The 21,406-nt window shown below is 41.8% G+C and overlaps 1 pseudogene; it reads left to right on the forward strand.

The window, feature by feature from the left end:
- The first annotated feature begins 14,957 nt into the window (after positions 1 to 14,957).
- On the forward strand, positions 14,958 to 16,169 carry LOC123139466 (BTB/POZ and MATH domain-containing protein 2-like; annotated as a pseudogene).
- Positions 16,170 to 21,406: the final 5,237 nt, after the last annotated feature.

Raw genomic sequence — 21,406 nt, forward strand, 5'->3', positions numbered from 1 at the left:
AAACTTTGTTCTGCGTGCTCTCTTGATCAGTGGGACGGTGACTTGTTTGGTTGGGGCCTGTGCTGTGCTGGTCGTTGGATGCGCAGACTTTGGAACCTCTTTTTAGGGAAAGGTTTGGAGATGGTGCGCCGGCGGAAGCTTCGGCCGGTCCAGCCCACGCGCGCACGCGCAACCCACTCGCGAGCAACCACGTGGTGCGGTGGACCCGAGTTGACCAGTCCTCCTGTGTTATCCCGCAGATCTCGCCTCATCCCCATCTCGCAGCTCCGCGGATCTCGCCCCATCCTCGTCTCCTGCGTCCATCGTTGCAGCACGCAGCGCCGACGCTCGCATCTCATGCCTCCATCACTTCAACGCTTGAGGAGCTCGCCGTCGGCCATGGAAGATCGAATCCCCGCGCGGCCATGGATGTAGATCTCACCCCGCCATGCTTACATCCCTGTTCGCCATTGGATGCAGCAAGGCCATTGACCAATCACATTCCTGGCGGTTGCAACTCCCACACGCCTCGTGCTTCTGCCTCGCCGCCGACGAGCCGAGCGGTGATGGGCAACACCAGAGGCTTCTGCAGAAACCGTCTCACCCCCTCACGTTGCAACCGTTTACAAAAAAGCTTCACCCCCTTGATGAAAAGCCTCAACCGGATGTTGAGAAAGCTACAAGCTGTCAGCGCCATCGCCGGAAAGCTACAACCGCTGACATGAAATGCTACAACCTTCAATGAAAAAAGCTTCAACCGAAACGACACCAAAAGCCTTGACTAAGCGCTGCTAAAAAGAAAATAGCTACAACCATTGATAGAAAAGCTTCAACTGTAGTTGGAAAAAGCTCCAAGTATTGAGAGAGAAAGCTACAACTAGACACTATGCGAATCAGAAAAGTTGCAACCGCTAATAGAAATGCTTCATTTGTATGTGTGAAAAGCTTCAACCGGCGACCGGTGAGGGGGAAAGCCACAAGCGATGCGGGGTGTGGGCATGTTGGATATGCTACATTGTTTTTGTGTTGGAACCGGAAATTTCTTTTGCTACGACCGTGTGACATTTTCAATGCTGGCTGTAGCTTTTGCAACCGCCGATTGTAGCTTTTTTGTTTCTCGTCCATGGTTTACGGCTTCACAGTTGAAACTTTTTTCATTGTCGGGTGAAGCTTTTTTTGTCGCCAGATGAAGCATTTTTGTCACCGGTTGTAACTTTTCTTTGGTCGTTCATAGTTTTCCATCATACGAGTCGAAACTTTTTCCATAGCTGGTTGAAGCTTTTTTCGTCACCGATTGTAGCTTTTTTCGTCGTAGGTTGCAACACTGGGCATCTCCCTGGGTGCTTAATTTTTTCGTTTGCAAGTGGGGGATGAGCGCCGGCGGGCACGCCGGTGAGCTCCGGTCGTCGCCATCGGAGCTACAACGGTTGCCACGGAAGCTACAACCGCATGGGTGGGCTGTGGCATGGGCGAAGCCGGTTACGAGGACGGTCGCCGAGGGCTGGGACCAGTGACCAGGGCGGCCGGCGAAGACGGGCGGCGATCAGAGACGGGGAGGGCAGGCGAGGGGGTGGCGACAAGGGGAAACGCGTGCGGCCGGCGAGACGGGGTTCCTTTTCCCGTCCGCGCTCGCGAGAGGAAGAAGGCGACCTGATTTGATGAAGATCCAACGGATCGGGACGGGCCGATCTGATGGCTAGGGTTGGACCGGCCTAGCATCGCCCTTAAAATAGGGAGATCGTATACAGCGCTGCAGGCGTCCGTTAACGATCCGGCGCCTACAGCGCTGCTAGCATGGGCTGGCCCACTAGTGTGCTGCCCCAAGTTTTTTTTATGAAAATAAAAATATGGAACGAAGAAAGGTTTACAGTTTTAAAGAAAAAAAGTTCATCCATTTGAAAAAATACGTTCACATCTTTAAAAAAGGTTCATAAATTTTGAAAAAGTTCATCAATTTGAAAAAAAGTTCATTAAAATTGAAGAAAGTTCATCCAATTTAACAAAAGTTCATTAAATTTGAAAAAAGTTCATAGAAATTGAAAAAATGTTCACGTATTTTTAGAAAAAGTTCATGGAACTGAAAAAAAAGTTCATAAATAAAAAAAAGTTCATCCATTTTCAAGACAAATGTTCATGAAATTTGAAAAAAGTTCATCAATATTCAAAAAAGCTCATCAATCTCAAAAAAGTTCACAGAATTTTCAAAATAAAATCGTCAACCGGCGCCTAGATGGGCCGGCCCATTTACGGACCCCACAGGCGCCAGTTAACAAAATGCACGTTAACTGGCGCCTGTGGTGCCAAATAGGAAATGCTCTTAAAATATGCGAGCCTGGAACTTGAGGCCGAGCAATATGCAGATGCATGTGTCTATGATGGCCCACGTGAGGAACGAGTGCAGAAATGGGCTAAGCTAGTTCTGACATTGGGCCCTGATAGTTTGATCACAGCCTGCAGATATGCAAGTCCACATGTACAGATCGGTTTATATTCTAAAATAAATGGTAAAGCTATCTGGTGAACGTTCGGCAGGGCAATTCTTGGCAAACGCCACCAGAACCATGATCTAACAGTTTCTTGCCAAAACTCCCCACATTTTAAACAAACTGCCATGGCTATTTTGAAAAACGCAACGCCCAGCCAAATAAATTGCCATCCCGAGGGTTCGTCGTTGCCATCCCTCGCGGCAAACAGTCGCCAGGGACTGGGTTCTGGAAAAAAGGGTTCGTTGGGTGCTAAAGCCAAAAAACTAATTGTTTTTTAGGCCTCGTAGTAGTTGAGGAAACGCCACGCCGGGTGTAAGTAGATTCGTGCATGTCTGATTCCGACGGTGTTCAGTCGATCTCGCCTGGTTTTATTTTTTGAAAAAAAGTATATCTGATATAAAAATATTCTAGAAATCATAGAAAAAATATTGAGAAGAATGTTCATGAATTTAAAAATTATTCCTAATTTTTAAACAATCATGACTTTAAAAAAGATTATTCAACTTAAAAATGTTCATGAATTTTAAAAACTTAACGAATAGGAACTGGAAAAAAACTATAATATAAATCAACCAAACAAACAAAGAAAACTTGCACAAAGCGGGGAAAACCAACAGAAAAAGAAAAAAAGATAAGTCAAAGGTACACGGAAATAGATGGAAGAAATCCAATTTCGGCCGAAAATGGGACTGCCCGTTAACAACGCTCTATGCGGTTTATGGAGTATTTAACCAAAAACTATCACGATTCATGGAAACGTGTCAAAAAACTATCACTTTACGATTTTGTGCCAAAAACTACCACTTTTATCCCAATCTGTTGCTAAAAACTACCAAGTGTGAAAACTGCTCGCTTCGGCAATTGAGTGAGCTCTGGCAAAAGGAGTTGGTGAATGACCAACTTGCAGACAAGTACACTATCCTCTACTTCGGCCGGTCACCAAACTAGTTAGAGTCTTGCTAGTTAGAGTTAACCTTGTGAAACTCTACTGAGTTCATCTCATGTCAATGTAATTTTGGGTTAATTAGGTAGGACAGTGTTGTGAGCAAAACATCGATGGTTATCCGAAAAGGTGAATATATCGTGTGGTCGGCTTAGCCAAATCCCAGACCAACTTTTCTGAAAAGGGGAAAGGGAGAAAGAAAAAGAAAGGCCAAGGATTGTTATCTTCACCTGGCCTATCCTAGATATTATTTGGAGGTTCATTTGAGGTCGTAATCGACGGTCCCGCGTAGGAGGGAAAGAGATCTAGTTTCTTTGCGTGGAATCTGTTTTCCTCCTGTGTTGTTGGATAAGACTAGAGTGGCACTGAGCAGAGACTAGGCAGTGGAGTGGTACTGGATTACTGGCCATGAGCAATCGAAACGTTTGGCTTTTATTTATTTATTTAAGAAATGCATACTTATCTGTCAATTATTTACATTTATAAAATATCTATGTGGGTCGCTTAATTCGAAATTACTAGAGCATTTGTTTTTCAAAAAAAGGATTAGCCCGGCCTCTGCATCAGTTGATGCACACGACCAGAATTACTAGAGCATACATATGATTCTGTTTGTTCTCTTTTTCCTCTGTCCAACAAGTAGATGGTCAAGTATGTGGCACCACTAGCTAAGATGTTTCTTGACGCAGTCAGTCACAGAGAACATGAAGAAGTATGAGGTTCTTCTCACCTGTGTCATGTTGTTGCAACATGCACTCAACCTTCTGCATGACATGAAGAAGCATACATACATGCATAGCTTGAGGGCGGGAACAAGGGATGATTCTGTCCACATGCATGCATGGACATGGTGCCCCTGGAATATTAACAAGCCAGAGGTTGCCTGGCCTGCCCAGCCACCAATCAGTAGCTGGATGGAGGAGTGGTTGCCCCTGGAGTATTCCCAACCACTATATATGCACTATATTTATTTTTCCTCTCTCCACTGGCAGATTTCATGCAGTTTCTGTTCCCTCTCTCTCACATGGGGTACGTAAGTGTCCACGTCGTGATGGGTGGATGGTTACATGAACCTAACATCCACCGGCCAACTCATATTTTCGCACCGCTTAACTGTTGCTCATGACTTGTTGATCAACCGACTAAACGTAGGTGTTTCTCTTTCTACCTCTAGTTTGATCAAAGAGAAGTAAAACACGCACCAATTAATCAGTAGCTGTGATGAAATTGTCAAAACATGGTAATCGGAAAATTGCCGATTTCAGCTCTGGTCTAGTGCGGCTATTTGGCAACTTGAGGCCATTTCGACAATTTTGGCCAAACTAGTTTACATAGGGGGTGTTTTTTAGGAGAAGTTGTCCTTTTTAGTTTGAAGGTATCTCCTTTCCTTTGGGTTATGCCTTTTGAGAGTTGAGTACTTGGTTGACCATTTATTTGTCTTGAAAATGAAGAACATTTCTCTTGTGATTTTGCCTTTATTTGTCGAATGAACAATTCTGGTTCTAACATAAGCAGAAACTTTTTGTGTTCGTTATTTTCTCAGGACAATAGTAATGTAGGTCTGGATAGCTTGTGCAAGACCAAGTTGTGTGGCAAGCTGAAATGTGGCAACAAAATATGTCGTCTGTTGTGTTGCACAAGTGCAAGATGGGAGAACAAAACAAGGAGGCAAATGAAAGCTTCATGCTCTTTTGGTAAAGCTGAAAATTATCAGAAAATACACCACACCAGGAGGCAGTACAGTTTCCTGTTGGTGCCAATCTGGTAAAGTTTGATGTTAGTCTTTCTTTTAGGTCCAAAAAGGGCCATAAATTGAGTCTCAAGAACCAAATTAAAGGAACCGAGAACAATACAATGTGTTTGATGGCAGCACTAGAAGTATTCCGGCAATTGAAACAAGCCTTCGTTACAATCAAATTCCAGGTTAATCATACAATTGGCTACAACTAGTAATTACTCCAAACAGTAACATAGGCATATATTAAGCTTTACTGGATAGTCAAATTCACTCTCAGGAATCACACCATGCCCTGCATTGTACCTCTTCGTATTGAGAAGAACCTCATCCTTCAATCCTTAGGGGGGGGGGGGCTACGGAATGACGCCATCATGTTTCCTTTCTGCCCAAAAAAAGAGAAATTATTACATTGGAAATGTAAGTAAAACTAAAACAAGCAACACATCATTATCACATTGTACCTCTATCTTATTAAATCCAATGGCGTCAATGAAATCTTTCATGTCTTTGAACTGGTCTGCCGAAGTCTCACGAAGCATAATGATGTAATCAGCTCTTTTCTTTCCAATGCACTGCACATGCATAGCAGATTAACTCATATTGATGGGTAACAATCTAAAACGTATTCTGTGAAATACTAGTTAAAAAAAGAACAAGAAATATGACACGTAGGGGACACGTGAGGCCCAACTTGGTCTCGGCCCGATAGAAAACCTTGTTTTTTTGGCAGATCCATTCACGAGCGCTCACAAAAGGAGAGCTGGGAAACCTCCTCGAGTAGTCAACACCACAAATAGGGTTTCCCAGCTCCTTGACTACCTCTTAACACTAGCTTGGGTGGGTAAAAAAATGGCATTTTAGGTAAGAAATAATAATAAGTACAGACCTTTATGCCTAGCAGTTGCTCCCTGTTAGCATTCAGTAGGAAAGACAAGAACTGCTTATCAACGGGAATCTTGATCGCTGGCTACTCTGCAGCTTGATTAACCTTGAGGTGTATCGCATGTGTCATTGGTTCTGGTACGCTCAACAGACGAGAAAGAAGAAGCTTCATTCTGTTGACAATCCCTCCTACAATTTTACTTATGTTTCAAACTTGTGTAATAGTGACTTCTTCCTACAAATTTCACAGATAGGAATCTCTCTCAGATTGCTAAAATAAGAATGTGTACTAAACAAAAAAAAAGGCAACACAAAGAAATGTTGTTACGACAAGTATTACCAGAAAACGACAATCATCTCATATACGAACATTCTTCAGATAATTGATTTGACATTAATGCAATATACATCATGGTGTGTGGACTATCTTTCCTTTCACCTCCAGAGCTTCTGCAACAGTATTCATCATTTGGAATGAATCAGCATCATCACTTCTGACGAAAACAGTGTTTGGAGGTTAATATTTGCAGACAAAAAATGTATAGCAGAAAGAACATTGGTTAAACCAAAATAACATTCTTCAAACACAAAAGAACCAACAAGACACTATAATATAGAACTCTCGAGTAGAAAATTGTGTCTACTTAAGAATGCATTTGGATGAATGGTATAGTACTTTCCACTAACTGCAGGTTTCGCATCTGTTCGCATCCGCTTAGTTGGAGGAGATACCTTGCTTTCAGTTCTTTTTACTGGGGGTTAATTTGATTCTCTGCCCTTTTGAAGCCTGTAGCCGTCACTTGAGTGGCCCTCTTGCAGGAGGAGGAAAATAGGTTGAATTAAGTGATAGGTCGGTCGTAGAGTTTGAATAAAATTTTCTTAGGGACGAACAGTACACGGGCGGAGAGGTGAAGGAGAGGACCGCGCCGGCGCGTGCTCTTGAGGAGAGAACCCAGGGTAGTGTAATTCTAGGGTATGCATAGTCAATAACATAAAACATATCTTCTAGGGTATGCAGGGTCAACAGAACCCTGGAGGAGATAATTTTTGGACCCGGAGCGTAGTAAAATACATATCTTTATAATAAACTTTTGTACTTACTTAAACTAGTTGCATAATACTATAGATTAATTTAGTACATTTCTATAATACTCAGCTAGCATAGTCAATAACATAAAATATTTTCTAAATAATTGTTATAGTGTTCTCTGTTTGATATGCAGTTTAAATGTATAGCACTAAATTTTACTGCTCCTAAATTTAAATTGTATAATATAAAATTTCCTATTTGAATTAATTCTTTTAAATTTTATTAAGTATATAGTGTATAAATATATATTTCCATGTGTGTGTGTGTGTTCGTCTATATATATCATTAAATATCATGACAGAGATTTGTAAAGCATACAGTCTAACAAGAATATATTAATTAATAGTGGTTTCAAGTATATTACTATTAGGTAAGCTTATATAAACTGCAAGGGTATGCCAAATGTGTCTTGCAACATGTGCATTAACAAACTTGGGTTCATTAACTAATTGGCAACATGTGCATGATTTCTACTTGTACTTCAAATAACACAGTTATTCTAACCATCGAAGAATATAGAAAATTGCAGACTCTACTTTTGCACACATATGATAAGCTCATTTAGAATGTGACAAGTTTATCTTGTGTATACCAAAGCTTCCACTAGTTAATTTGAATATATTACCATTTTTTAATACGTAGAATATATGATCATTTTTTAACATATGATCATTTTTTAATGTGACAAGTTTATTTTGTGTATACCAAAGCTTCCACTAGTTAATTTGAATATATGAACATTTAGAATGTGATAAGCTCATTTTGAATATATGATCATTTTTTTTAAATCATGAACATTGTTTTGAAATCTTGATTTATATATAACGCACGGACATTTTAAATAATCACGAACATTTTATAATTTGCAATTGTTTCCAAAAGTTGCAACTTTTGAAAATTTGGAATTTTTGGAAATCCTGAATTAATTTTAAAAGGTAAAACAAAACATAAATGAAAAAAGAAAAAAAATGAAAAACAGGGCTTTCACGCCCCGCACATGGGCGGGCCCATGAATGTGTGTGGTGAGAGGAGGAAACATGCCTACTATTCATAAGAGAGAAAAAGGGAAGACCCTGGGATCGAACCCAGGTCTCCACTATGGCATATGAGGGTATCACGATATGAGAACCGAACATGACGGCGACTTAAAAAAAATAGAACCGTTTTCTTAATTCATGGGTGGCATAGTGGGTATTTTATGGCAACTTCGGGTGGTGTCGACGAACGGACAGAAACACTAATGAGTTTATTAGTAACTAGGTAATTGTTGGTGCGTTGCAACGGGGCAAACATATTCTTGTGGCTTAATTGTGTCTAACATATACCTTTAGGGATCATTGGACTGTATTAACTTCTTCCTCAACCAATTAAATCACTCTCTACTTTCCTGATCGAAGCTCGACACCTACGTCCAGACTCCCTCTAGAGATATGCATGAATCATATGTTTGAACTCCCTTTAGAGACATGCACAAATCATAGGTATGGTAAAGTACACTGATATGGTGGGCATGGATAGTTGGAACCCATGTTGGCAAAACTTGCACAACATGGATGGAATAATCGATATTATATATGAAGATGGCGATGTAGAGGAAATATCACCTCTAAAATATGTCACTTTGCTTTTATTCTAACAAACAAAATTCAAAAATGAATGTCCGACAGATAGACTTGCTTATGTAAAAATTGTGTGTTGCTATGGAATAAAATTACGATTTTCAACAATGTTTAACTAACTCTTATGATTTGCTGATATATAAATGAATTTAAGAATTGCCCAAAATGTTTGCAATATTTTACCATGTAGAGATGATAAACCAATTAAAAAAGGCACTAATTTTGACCTATCAAGCTGCGATTTGTACCGCTGCACCCCGGCCCTCTCGACTCCTTACCTCTTGCGAGCACCATTGCTGTCGTAAAAGGATATTTCCAAGCCAGTAAAATGCAGGATATCAAGAAATTGGTAACCCATATTAGAGAAAATTGTTATACTCAATCTCTGAATGTATTGGGCTAGAATGCTCAACGTCGCCTTACGTGACACAAATCATGAATATATAGTTGGCTGGTTGGTTTTAGGAAACATTCCACTGTCTTCAACCATCTGCTATATAACGTCTATATTTTGTATAGGACCGTCAAACAAATGTAAGACATGGTCAGAACATCAACAACAAACTTTAGATTTTCCATGAATTATCTAAACCAAAGCGCACTGCGCACCTCACCGGATAAAACATCGGCAGCCCAGTGGCAGACAAGAAAGGTATGGAAGCAGCGGACGAGAAACCCTGTGGTGCTGCCATTGAACAGCAGCAGCGTAGCAGCAAAATGACATCTCTCACGCAAGTCTCACCAGCCACTAGTAGAAAAGGGGGCATCAGTCCCGGTTCGTAAGGGCCTTTAGTCCCGGTTCTTGAACCGGGACTAAAGGGTCGTTACTAATGCCTCCCCCCTTTAGTCCCGGTTCAAACTAGAACCGGGACTAAAGGTCACGGCCACGTGGAGCTCCACCTTTAGTCCCGGTTGGTAACACCTAATCTCTAATCTCTGAATTATTATTTTTTTTTTGAAAAAAAATTGATTTTTTTTATTTTCAAATTTCTGAATTATTTTAACCTCTAATCTCTAATCACCACCCTCATCACTGCTCAATTTATCCTCTAATCTCTAATCACCCCTCATCATTCCTAATCATCTATCCCGAACGGTCACCCATCCTCCCACTTCCCCAGCCTGAGCACGCTTAACTTCCGGGTTCTATTCTCCCTCGTTTCCAAGTCTGCACTTGTTGTTTTCCTGACAATAGTAAGATGTCAATCCTATTAACCCTCAGGAATTTTGCGTGAGCATGAAGTGACACATTTCACTGTTTGAGTTTGAAACTATTGTTTTAAAAAACAATAATTATTTAGTAACACTAATATTTCTTGAATAATTAGTTTGACCATTGTTTGACCATTGTTTGACAATAGTTTGACCAGATTTGACCAAATTTCAAAATAACTGAAATAATTATTTAGTAACACTAATATTCTAGAATAATTAGTTTGACCATTGTTTGACCACAGTTTGAATTTTTTTCAATTTTTTCCACTCTAGATCTTAAAAGCACCGTAACTTTTTTCTGTTAGGTTTTTGAGGATTTTGAAAATGTTTAACGGGGTTCCTTGGATGTAACTTTTCGAGTAGATGATTTTTCATATAAAAAACTTTTTCATCCGAGTTCGTATGCAAAAGTTATGCCCATTTTACTAAATTCTAGAGAGATTTTGCAAATAAAGTCGAAATTCATATTTGTAAATTTTCCCAACAACTAGACCATATATCACATGGGAAACTTATTTTATTTTATTTTTTTTGACATTTTCATCATTTTCTTTTATTTTTTTTAAAACTGAAAAGGCGATAGGAGGGGGGGGGGGTGGAGTTTGAAAATGGGACCTTTAGTACCGGTTCGTGCCATGAACCGGTACTAATGCCTCAAACCCCATTAGTACCGGTTCGTGGCACGAACCGGGACTAAAGGTCTAACCCTTTAGTCCCGGTTGGTGCCACGAACCGGGACTACTGGGCATCGCACCATTTAGTCACGGTTCGTGGCACCAACCAGGACTAAAAGGTCCAGACGAACCGGGACAAATGGCCCACGTGGCCCCTGGGCGCATGAACCGGGACTAATGCCCCCATTAGTCCCAGTTCTAGACTGAACCGGGACTAATGGGCTAACCCGGGGTGGACCAAAGCCCTCTTTTCTACTAGTGAGCGTCGCGGCGCGTCGCTCCGACTGTGATACATCTACCCATCTCCTTCATAGATCGAGCGCTGCACCCATATTCCCTCTTCTCCCTGCCCCCTCCATTCGAGCAGGGGCGTACCGCGTACGTGCATCAGTGCCGCAACGCACACCAGCGCGTGGTCACGGACCTTGGCTGCCTCGTTGCACGAAGAGCAGGCAGACCTCTACATCGGCTAGCGACCCGCTTCCCGCATCCCCTCTTTTCCCGGACGGTGACCTCTCCTCTACTCGGGATGGCCCCCTCTCGCTCACGAGACCACCACTATCGACTTGACGCGCCCCTAAATCCATGATGGATCTAGACGAGCGAGGCGAGAGAGGGAGGGTTAGGCATTTGGCGGGTGGCAGCTGCGAGGAGCGAATAAAGGAGAGGATCGAGGGAGGCAAGGTGAGTGAACGTACGGTTAAAGGAAGGAAAATGAGAGATTACCGTCCGTGATTGACCTGAATTGATAGAATTGCCAAATATTGATCGGGAGGACGGGACGAAGGGTGGGAGGACGTAAGAGGGGACGCCTGGGATTGCATGCCCATCTGGAGATTACGTCCTTATTTCCTGCGCCTGATTTTTTCTTAGTGGTTGGTTGTGTTTCCTTTTAGGCTTTTATTAGCGGCGGGCGAAGGGCGAGCGATCGCTCGTTGACGGAAGAGTCAGACGAAGCGAGGGGAACGTAAGAGAGGAAGAGGGAACCTTACGTTTTTTTAAGTAAAACTAGCACAAATGCCCGTGCGTTGCAACGGGAGAAAACAATGATTTTTATCAATCAAGGTTGGCCGGGTCGAGGAACTATGTCGTGGAAGAATGGTCGCCATTGACAAAAAAGGATGGATGGATCAATTGAGGATCGTGGCGTGAGCTTGAGACGGGGGTATGATTTCGAGTAAATTAATTTGACTAAACAACATTAATTTTGGATTATTAGTTCTAATGGACAAGAGGTGGCAAATTCATTTCTGAAGAGAGAAAATGCATTGGTTGAGTTCGTTGGCTGATCTCCCGCCCCCTAGCACCCGAGGACTTTGATTTAAAGCTATGAACACCACGGGCTTCCTAATCGAGTAAGAATGACATGAAGACACCACCCTTGCCATTGCCATTGACAACTGAATCAAGGGCTAGCTGCTTGCTAGTGCTCCAAATCTTCTACCAGAAGCTTCCATGCCCACCGCCTTTGATGCTCACACAGCCACAACCTTTCAATTCCATCGCTAGGGCTGCTTTGTTATGGGCAAACTGTTAGAAATTTACTTGTTTTAACCACAACATTTTAGTAGAAGAAGCATAATCCACAATACCATATTATCCAGAAAAACAAATTATGCATAATAGCTCATTTTTTTTCTATGCAATAACAATAGCTCATTTGTTTTTAGATATTGTGTTATTTTTTTTTGCGAGAAAATTTTCGATCTATTCATCTTCAATTATGGCAGTACAACGAATATCAGAAATAATAGAAATCACATCCAGATCCGTAGACCACCTAGCGACAACTACCAGCACTGAAGCGAGCCGAAGGCGCGCCGCCGTCATCGCCCCTCCATCACCGAAGTCGGGCACAACTTGTTGTAGTAGACAGTTGCATAGAAAAAAAGAGAGCTATTAACACATGACATCAATGGATAATATGGTATTGTGGATTGAAGACCATTTTTTATCTATGCAATAACACAATAACATAATAGCTCATTTTTTTAGAGAGAGAGTTTATTAGAAGTTGTATTGAAGACCATTGATGTCATGTGTTCATGTTTAAATTAGGAGTAGAATGGAGCAGCCAAAAGTGGTCAAGGCCACCAGCCATCATGTCGTCGTCGTGCCCGAGGCAACTTTGCGCACTCGGCACTCACGCAATGGGTGTGAGTCCAGCGTGCATGGCAGCGACTCCATCTTGCATACAAATTTTTTTTTTCAAATCAGGTAGTAGTGGCCCCTGCTGCCCAGCTTGCATGGTTCATCTTCACGCACGTTGCATGCAGCGTCCACGACGTACTACTCCGCTGCCAGAAGGATTCCAGCATCCTGCATTGACCAGCCGAAACCTACGCCTAGGCACACACAACCTCGAGCCCGGACACCGTCGCCAAGGAGACGATGACTGCGCCGCCCGGCATTGTCACTAACGGGTGTTCATGGATGCCGTCGACTGCATGAACTCCGGCCTGCTGGCCGCCGTCGTCGCCAGCCGCCACAGCCCGCACAATGTGACATTGATTCCTTGCATTTTGTGGCTATATATACATTGATCAAGCTCCGCCACTCTCCTGCAGGACGTACACATTGGCAATGGAGGCCGGCCATCACTCGATCACGAGCTTGCTTGTCTGTCTTGGAGCTACCTTGCTGGATTTAATGGATCACCTTTGGCTGGTTGATTTTAGTACAACTCACGTGCGTATATAAGTGGTGGGATTTGATTTAAAAGAGCGAGGTGGGACTAATATATTACACCGAATCACAGATTTACCGAATGCTGAAGGTAGGTCGGCTGGCTAGCACCTATGTGGACTGAAGTATAGGTTGGGAGTTCAACTCATATAATTGGAACATATATATTTTTTTCACTTTTTTCGTAAGGCGGCAGGAGCAGGCCCATCAGAGGAAGGCTGAAGCCCACCCTGTTGAGGCGTAACGGCCTTTGGGCTATGTTTTCTCAACGCATGAAACGACGACCAAAAATTCCATGTGAATAGTACCACCTCGCCAGATATAGAAAAACTCAAAAAAATCATCTAACCGCGGGACGAAATCAAGAATATCACCTTGCTTTATTACTAGGTACTAGGTATAGGTATAGATATAGATATAGATATAGATATAAGTAGAGATAGAGAGTAGAGATAAGGTAGTATTATAGATAATATGACATGGTTTGGTTAGTACATAGTTCCTCTTCTTTCATAGGCCACCACTTTTAGTTAATGTAGCTATGGACATGGGTCCTTTGCACAAGGTTGCCCATGCTAACAGGCCTGTGCCACGCCTAAAAAAACCAGGCTTGTGCCGACGTGCGGCTTGTTCCCCCCCCCCCCCCCCCCCCCCCCCCCCCCCCCCCCCCCATCCCACCACCACCACGCCTCCGACCCGGCGACGAAGAGGAGGAGGCCAAGTGACATCGTGGCTGGCACTAGAAGAGAGGAACAAGGCGCCAACACGGGGTTGAGCAAAGAGGCCAGGCTGCACAACGGCGTGATGAAATGAAGTGCATGCATTGACGCATGAGAGGATATAAAGCGGATCCGAGAGGAGGGACGAGGCTAGTGGAAAATATATTGTCTGCCAAAAAACGATCGATGATCAGTTGCGAGTTCCTTTAAAACTAGAGGTGAAACTTTTTTTTATTAAATTACAAAAATCTTATTGTTTGGCAATAACATTTTCCGCCAAATGTTTTTTAGCATTCCATAAACAAACTCGAATTTTTTTGAGACAAATAAACAAACTCGGATATAGTACGAATTCTTTGACTACGATACATTCTTGCATCCTGAAAAATTCAGCGATGGCCTTTGCAGCTCGTGAACCTTTAGGGCCTTTAAAACCCATCCAACGTGGTGAGTTAGTTATCAACCCTAAGAGCATCTCCAACAGGCGCGCGGTAGCGCCGCGCGCTAAAACAGTTTTGCAGCGCTGAAATAGTATTTTTGCGTGCGAGAGGTTTACCAGACGCACAAAAACACGACGACCAACCCGGCGGCCTGATATGCAGCAGCCCGTGCCCCAAATTTGCTGCCCCGCAGCCCTTACAGCTTCTGCTGAAACGCTGTTTTTGATTACGCGTGCTATATAAGCATCTTTTCCAGCGCGCGGCTTATGTAGCGCATCTGTTGGAGATGCTCTAACAGCTTTGCACGCTGCAAACTCTGTCTCCGGGGAGGACCGGCGGCGGCGTGAGCTCTGTTTCGGGGAGAAGCGACGGCCGCGGAACATGAACTAGGTTTGCCCCTCGGCTCATCGATCGACCCCAACTCTGAAGCTTGGAGTGTCAACCATGGATTGGTTACATACATTTTCGATGAACTCGCAGGTCCGCCATGACGTCGTTCGCCGGCGTATCCATCCTGGCCGACAGCGGGCTGTGCCCAGCCACCGAGTCGCCCGTCGAAACCAGCACGGTCTGTGGGTACCACCTGCTAGTGGTCCAAGACTACTACGGTGTCAAAGACAAGATGCCCACCAGCGAGAGCATCGCCTCCCGCCCATTCATGGTAGGAGGCCATCGCTGGATCATTAAGTACTACCCCAACGGTGAAAGCCAGAGCTGCGTCGACTTCATTTCCCTCTATGTTTCCCGCCTCCGCGACGATGACGCCAAGAAGCCCGTGGAAGCCAAGTTAGGTTTCAATTTCGTCGACCAGGTTGAGACGCAGAATCCGGTCTACTTACGTCAAACCAGAAAATACAACTTCAACGGTTCTTCCTAGGGCCAGGACAAGTTTATCAGAAAAGACGCCCTCGAACGATCGCCGTATCTAAGGGGTAATTATTTCATCATTCGGTGCGACATCATGGTCTTCAACAACACCAAGGACGATGCCGGTGGTCGAAAAGCGCTCCTACCTGACATTTGCCATGATTTTCACGTTCTCTTCCAAACTGAAGTGGGTGTTGATGTGAAGTTCGAGGTCGGTGGTGACATAATCGATGCACACCGATGTGTGCTTGCAGCCCGATCTAAGGTCTTCATGGCACAACTCTTTGGCCCCATGAAAGAGACGTCTAGCGTCATACAAATCAAAGACATGGAAGCAAAAGTGTTCGGGGCATTGCTTAGCTTCATCTACACGGACTCATTCCCTATGATGTTGTATGACAACGACATGGAGACGGACAAAATGCCAGGAGTTGTGAAACAAGAACAAAAAGAGAAATCAGCTGAGGACAAAATGTGAGAAGGCATGGAACAAGGGCAAGAAAAGGGGGCAGCAGAGGATGAAATGCAGCTGCAATGGCTGCAAGACTTGTTGGTAGTGGCAGAAAAAAATGATGTCCAATGACTCAAGTTCATCTGCAAAAAGCAGTTGTCTGAACACATAAGTGTGAGCTCGTTGTTGTCCACTCTTGCTCTAGCCGAACAACACCACTGCTGCAGATTGAAGGAGGCGTGCTTCAAGTTTATCCAAGTCCATTCTCCCTCATGCTTGCAAGCAGTAATGGACACCAATGGCTGGGATTATGTACTTACGACCTATCCCTCAGTTTTTAAGGAGCTCGTTGCCAAGCTTGCTCCGAACCAGCGGAAGTAACACTCTGTATATGTCATGTTCCTTGGTTACATCTAAGCGACGCTCCTATGCATATGTGGGATCCTCTAGAGAGATCGTAGTCCATGTGTATTGCTTTTTCTTTTTCTTTTTTGTCTTGCCATCTATATAATTTGCATGTATGCTGAATCGGAAAAATCTAACATATACGCAAAGTTTCCCTTTATGGAAATGGATGGTTTGTAAATTCAGATGTGAGCTCAAATTGATTTGGCATTGCAGCAGTCTAATCGAAAATGTGCTGATATTTCCAACAGTAAATAGTCTAGCATTTTAATCCATGCCATCACCATCTTGTTATTTCTCTATGGATTTCGTTGTTTTTTATTGTTATATCCTCTTATGCTAGGTGATATTACAAAAGGTTTGCTAAGGATCAGGCTGGTTACTAGGAGGGCAATGCTACATCTACGTAGGGAGTTACGAAACACTACGTAATTAGCCAGTTGGCAGAATATGATTGGGAGGGGGGGAATTTGTCAAGGGAAGTTACGTAGCCCTTTCGTAACGCCTTCGTAGGTCTAGGATTATTGTTATTGTTACTAGGATAGTTTGTTGAAAATGAGTGCCGTCTGGTGAATGATCTGCTTACACCATGCAAGTACTTACGACAGAGAGCGAAAGCCGAGACTGAAAGGTTTCGATTTAGATGATTAGTTGTTACCTCCATGCTAAAATTGAGCAGATGATTTTATTGCTAAAGGAAGGACGTTGCTCTTATTCTGTGAGCAGTACAGCCAAAAAATCGAAGCTGGGCTTTTATTTGCATATTTGATTGTAACGTCGTGATGGGTGGACGGTTACATGAACCCAACATCCACCGCCCGACGCATATTTTTGCACCGCTTAACTGTTGCTCATGACTTGTTGATCAACCGACTAAACATAGGTGTTTCTCTTTCTATCTCTAGTTTGATCAAAGAGAAGTAAAACACACACCAATTAATCAATAGCTGTGATGAAATCGTCAAAACATGGTAATTGGAAAATTGCTGATTTCAGCTCTGGTCTAGTGCGGCTATTTGGCAACTTGAGGCCATTTCGACAGTTTTGTTGGATGGGCACTTTGGAACATTAATTTGGCCAAACTAGTTTACATAGGGGGTGTTTTTTAGGACAAGTTGTCCTTTTTAGTTTGAAGGTATCTCCTTTCCTTTGGGTTATGCCTTTTGAGAGTTGAGTACTTGGTTGACCATTTATTTGTCTTGAAAATGAAGAACATTTCTCTTGTGATTTTGCCTTTATTTGTCGAATGAACAATTCTGCTTCTAAGGTAAGCAACATTTTTTTTGTGTTCATTATTTTGTCAGGACAATAGTAATGTAGGTCTCGATAGCTTGTGCAAGACCAAGTCGTGCGGCAAGCTAAATGTGGCAACAAAATATGTCGTCTGTTGTGTTGCACAAGTGCAAGATGGGAGAAGAAAACAAGGAGGCAAATGAAAGCTTCATGCTCTTTTGGTAAAGCTGAAAATCATCAGAAAATACACCACACCATGAGGTATCAGGTCAGTTTCCTGCTGGTGCCAATTTGCATGCTCTTCTGGTAAAGTTTGATGTTAGTCTTTCTTTTAGGTCCAAAAAGGGCCATAAACTGATTCTCAAGAACCAAATTAAAGGAACTGAGAACAATACTATGTGTTCGATGGCAGCACTAGAAGTATTTTGGCAATTGAAACAATCCTTCATTACAATCAAATTCCAGGTTAATCATACAGTTGGCTACAGCTAATAATTACTCCAAACAGTAACATAGGCATATATTAAGCTTTATAGGATAGTCAAATTCGCTCTCAGGAATCACACCATGCCCTGCATTGTACCTCTTCATATTGAGAAGAGCCTCATCCTTCAATCCTTAGGGGGGCCCTACGGAATGACGCCATCATCTTTCCTTTCTGCCCAAAAAAAGACAAATTATTACATTGGAAATATAAGTAAAACTAAAACGGGCAACACATCATTATCACATTGTACCTCTATCTTATTAAATTCAATGGCGTCAATGAAATCTTTCATGTCTTTGAACTGGTCTGGCGAAGTCTCACGAAGCAGAATGATGTAATCAACTCTTTTCTTTCCAATGCACTGCACATGCACAACAGGTTAACTCATATTGATGGGTAACAATCTAAAATGTATTCTGTGAAATACGAATTAAAAAAAGAACAAGAAAGGATGACACGTAGGGGACACGTGAGGCCCAACTTGGTCTCAGCCCGATAGAAAACCTTGTTTTTTGGCAGATCCATTCACGAGCGCCCACAAAAGGAGTGTTGGGAAACCTCCTCGAGTAGTCAACGCCACAAAATAGGGTTCCCAGCTCCTTGACTACCTCGTAACACTTGCTTGGGTGGGTAAAAAAAATGGCTTTTTATGTAAAAAAATTGAACAGGCCTTTATGCCTACCAGTTGCTCCCTGTTAGCATTCAGGAGGAAAGACAATAACTACTTATCAACGGGAATCTTGACCGCTGGCTGGTCTGCAGCTTGATCAACCTTGAGGTGTACCGCAGGTGTCGTTGGTTCTGGTACGCTTGACAGACGAGAAAGAAGAAGCTTCACTTTGTTGACAATCCCTCCTACAATTTTACTTATGTTTCAAACGTGTGTAATAGTGACATCTTCCTACAAATTTCATAGATAGGAATCTATCTCAGATTGCTAAAATAAGAATGTGTAGTAAATGAAAAGAAAGGCAACACAAAAAATGTTGTTACGACAAGAACAAATCCAATAAGAAAGAAACAAACAGAATTTTTAGTCCTCGCGTCCAGGATTCCGTCCTGGGTCATTAGATAAGAATCCAAAGATAAAGAGTGAAACAAAAAATATCACTACTATATAAACAAAAAGGTTTGGATGAATTATGAATTTTCCATAACTTAGGTAAATGCTTTACCAACATATGTAGTGTAGTAAAAAAATGGAATTAGAGAGCCCCGCCTCCTCTTGGTTGGTGCCGGGCCCGAGAGTGATGGGACTACTTCCTTAAAGAGCCTTTCGTTCGGGCCGGCAGGAGGGGCCCTGATCTATCAATCATCATGAAGAAATTCTTTTAATCCAATAAGAAGATACTTAATTCGTTATACACTAGAGACGGGGAAAAGATGATGATAAAAAACTCCACAATAATAAGAAATCCAAGAAAAAAGATATAACGAATGAGGAAGCTCGTCTTTGGCGACCAGCAAACGGAGGGCTAAAACTTGTAGTTTTGAACCAAGGGATGAGCGCGAAAGCCGTTGCGCTTCCGTACACGCGCATACGTTTCCTTGCTGGGGCGGACACGGATTTCTCTCTAAAGGTGAAGAAAAAGAAGTGGGCGAACACTCGGCCCAGCGGGCGAACATGCTGGCTCCGGCTCCGCGCACCTGCTGACACCTTTCGAAGCACTTAGAATATGAAAGTGCAAAATCTCCTACTGAACAAAGAAAGCACTATATCTCATTTTAAAAATCTGGTAAAAATTCTTCAACCTAACTCAACACAACTATATTTCAACCCTTCTTCCTGTCGCTGGTGAGCTTCCTCAACGGCGTCTGCTGGACGTCCTAATTTTTGTATAATCAACATGTTTTTTTTCATTTTGGATTTTAAAACATATACGTAAAACACAATCTACTAAATTAATTCTTTGATCTCAATTTCCAGGATCTATGGTTCGGTTGCTTTTCTTCTCCTGATTTTCTCATCCAAATCCTATTTCATTGATTTTTTGACTGGAATTCCAGAAGGAAAACTAGGAGAAATTGACTGAAATGATTATCCCATTTCTTGCTTTCCCAACCGGAACAGCAAACTAGTAGGAAAGGATCTGTTATTTTGGAGTTCTGTCCCAACCTTCAGCCCCTATTTTATTTACTTTTTCTATCTAATTTGTTTTCTTACCATTGTATTTCCATTGACAAAGGCCTATTGAACAAATAGAATTTGTAGATAGATGGGTCTCTTTATCCCATTGCAATTTTTCTTCTTCTTCTTTTTCGAGGTAGAATAAAAAGAAAACAATTTAGCATAAAGTTGAACATAATAAAATGAGAAATTGAAAGATTTCGTTGAAATTGTTCGTTTGGAAATTTCCCGAATAGCAATGTGATAAAGCATCAATATAATAAACATAATAGAGAATTAAAAATTTAACTTGAAACAAGAACTACAAATTTAAAGCAATAATAAAGAGCCGCCCGGGTTAATAAAACTGCGAAAATTTACTCGGAAAGAAATTTTTTGGAAGCTCCGTTGCGGTATTCAGACCTAACCATTCAAGGAGAAGCAGTGGGAACGACAGAACCTATGATTCCACAGGATTTTATTGAAAAGAATCCTAACACTTCATTGGGTGGGATGGCAGAACAAACCAAAAAAATTGTCTTATTTGGTAAGTTTATAAATTAACAAATAAGACAGGAACCAGTCAGAACCAATATTTCTCTGTTATATTCTGTTTTTTCTTTGTTAGCTAGCACAATTTGGATTTCAAGTCCAATGCGCTAACACTTTCTTTAGTTTTCTTGCTTGATTTTTATACGATTTTTTGAGCAATCTCGTCTTATTTATTCTTTTTTTATGTTATGTATCTGTGTTTTTATTCTTTTTTCTTTCTTAAGTTAAGGAATTTACAACAAGTCTCTTGCAAAAATAACTATATTACTAGAAAATGACAATCATCTCATATACGAACATTCTTCAGATAATTAATTTGACATTAATGCAATATATTTCATGGTGTGTGGACTGCCTTTTCTTTCACCTCCAGAGCTTCTTCAACAGTATTCATCATTGGCAATGAATCAGCATCATCAATTTTGGACCCGGGGGCGTAGTAAAATACATATCTTTATAATAAACTTTTGTACTTACTTAAACTAGTTGCATAATACTATAGATTAATTTAGTACTCTTCTATAATACTCAGCTAGCATAGTCAATAACATAAAACATTTTCTAAATAATTGTTATAGTGTTCACTGTTTGATATGCAGTTTAAATGTATATCACTAAATTTTACTGGTCCTAAATTTAAATTGTATAATATAAAATTTCTATTTGAATTAATTCTTTTAAATTGTATTAAGTATATAGTGTATAAATATATATTTCCATGTGTGTGTGTGTGTGTTCCTTGGTTACATCTAAGCGACGCTCCTATGCATATGTGGGATCCTCTAGAGAGATCGTAGTCCATGTGTATTGCTTTTTCTTTTTCTTTTTTGTCTT

Source organism: Triticum aestivum, chromosome 6B, assembly GCF_018294505.1.
Source record: "Triticum aestivum cultivar Chinese Spring chromosome 6B, IWGSC CS RefSeq v2.1, whole genome shotgun sequence".
Lineage (NCBI taxonomy): Eukaryota > Viridiplantae > Streptophyta > Magnoliopsida > Poales > Poaceae > Triticum > Triticum aestivum.